Here is a 2,423-nt window from a genome sequence, read left to right as displayed (position 1 = left end):
ACATTTACTTATACTGCTGGATAATAGTCCACACTGGAATGAGAATAAATGGACTCAGGCTAAAACACAAATCTTAAAGATATATTGCATGAGAAAAAGAACAACAAAAACAATTTATATGATTCCATTTATGGTCAGTTTAAAAATAGGCAAAAACAAACTATGATATTTAATGGTATAAACATAGATTATACAACTACCAAAAATAATGAGGATACTATCAATTTGAAAATATTGAGACATGTGTAGGAGAGGGATTGTGTTCATTTGATGTTTCTGAGATGTCTATTAATGTTTCATTCACTTTTTATATACTTGTATGTATTTCATAATAAGAAGTTCACAAATGCTTTTTGTAATCATGGAGACTACCTTTATTCATTAAAAAGAAAAGCACATGCTATCATTAACATTATTTCTAGTTTTAGTACCAATAATTCCATTTTTAATTATAAATACATATCTTTGATTAAGATTGGCTACCATATTATTACCACATTTCCAGGAACTGTAATGATTAACTATACCATTGTTTAAGGAACGAAAGACATTCTCTGGTACAGATGTTTATATGTCTATCTATACATATATGAAAATCAGACCAACATTTTAAGATGTTTGAATCATTTGTTAGAATTATGTGCACGTGTATCAAGAACAGATTAAACACTAATGACACGAGATTTGATGAGCTGTGGGATGAAACTCAGAAAACCATCCATGAAAAAAAAAGTTATTAAACAGACAAGAAAGGAAAGATCAAAGTGGGTGTCAGAAGAGACACTGCAACTTGTTCTTGAACATAGGATAGCTAAAGCAAATGGAAGAAATTAGGACATAAATGAACAGAAAATTTCAAAGGCAGCTTGAGAAGAAAAGGTAAAGTAGTGCAATGAAATGTGCAAAGACTTGGAGTTAGCAAGTCAAAAGTGAAGAGCATGCTCAGCATATCTCAAGCTGAACTGAAGAAAAAATGCAGGCCTCTATTGAAAAATGAAGGATTCTGTGGACAAAATTGGAATGACACAAGAAGGAATACATAGAGCCGCTGCACCAAAAAGAAATGGTCGACATGCAACCATTTCGAGAGGTAGCCTGTGATCAAGAGCTAACTGTAAGGAAGGAAGAAGTACAAGCTGTACTGAAGACTCGAGGAATTGATGAAAAACCAATTGAAAGGTTTCAACAGCTGACAGAACACAGAAAGCACTCTTTATGCCAAGAAATATGGACGGAAGCTACCTGGATAACTTACCGGAACAGATGTGTGCCCATTCCAAAGAAAAGAGATGCAACAGAATGTGGAACTTATCAAATGATATTATTATTATCACATGCAAATAAAATATTGCTGAAAATCATTGAACGATGGCTGTGGCAGCATATCACAGGAAGCTGCCAGAAATTCAAGCTGGATTCAGAAAAGTACGTGGTAGGAGGGATATCACTGCTGATAGCTAGCTGATGGATCTTGGCTGAGAGCAGAAAATAAATACCAGGAAGATGCTTACTTGTGTTTTATTGACTATGCAAAGGTGTTCGCCTGTGTGGATAACAAACTATAGATAACATTAAGAAGAATGGAAATTCCAGCACATTTTGTGGTACTCATGTGGAACCTGTGCATGGAAAAGAAGGACTATCTTTGAACAGAGCAAGGGACCATGAGTTAAAATCAGAAAAGGTATGCCTCATGGTGTATAGTTTCACTATACTTATTCAACCCGTAGCCTGAACAAATATCTGCGGTGCTGGACTGTACGCAGTAGAGCATGGCATCAGGATGCCAAGAAGGCTTCCTTACAACCTGGATATGCAAATGGCACAGCCTTTCATGCTACAAGTGAGGAGGACCTGAAGCACTTAACTCATGATGATCAGACACTGCAGCCTTCAAGATGAATTATAATTCAATGGCAAGAAAACAGAAATCATCACAGCTGGACCAATAGACGGCACAATGATAAATTGAGAAAAGACTGAAGTTGTCAAGGATCTAATTTTCCTTAGATCAATGCAAGTCAGTGCTCATGCAAACTGCAGTCAAGAAAAACCATGTGTTGCACTGGGCAAACTGCCCAAGACCTCTTGGCATTGTTGAAAAGCAGGGATGTTACTTTGAAGAGGGACAGAAGTACAGTACTTTTAATAAGCTGTTACTTTGCATCTAGTCTTTTCTCCTAAGAGAAATATACTATGTGCCCTGGTCCTAGGCAAAAGCACATTTTTCACATGCACACAAAAAAGATTAAAGAAAGTCATGATTTAAGTCTGTAAAATCATGAAGAGTCTTTAAAGTCTAATCACCAGAGTTTGAAACCCTGCAATGAAAAAACATTATTTTTGCCTCAAGTAAAATTAATAAACAAACCCTGTACTTTATCTGAAAGCATGCACTATACTTTTGAAGGCCCACTATATGC

The sequence above is a fragment of the Echinops telfairi genome, unplaced genomic scaffold (genome assembly GCF_000313985.2).
Source record: "Echinops telfairi isolate 266 unplaced genomic scaffold, ASM31398v2 ScPeMD7_5;HRSCAF=22, whole genome shotgun sequence".
NCBI lineage: Eukaryota > Metazoa > Chordata > Mammalia > Afrosoricida > Tenrecidae > Echinops > Echinops telfairi.
Note: the sequence above shows the minus strand (reverse complement) of the source record.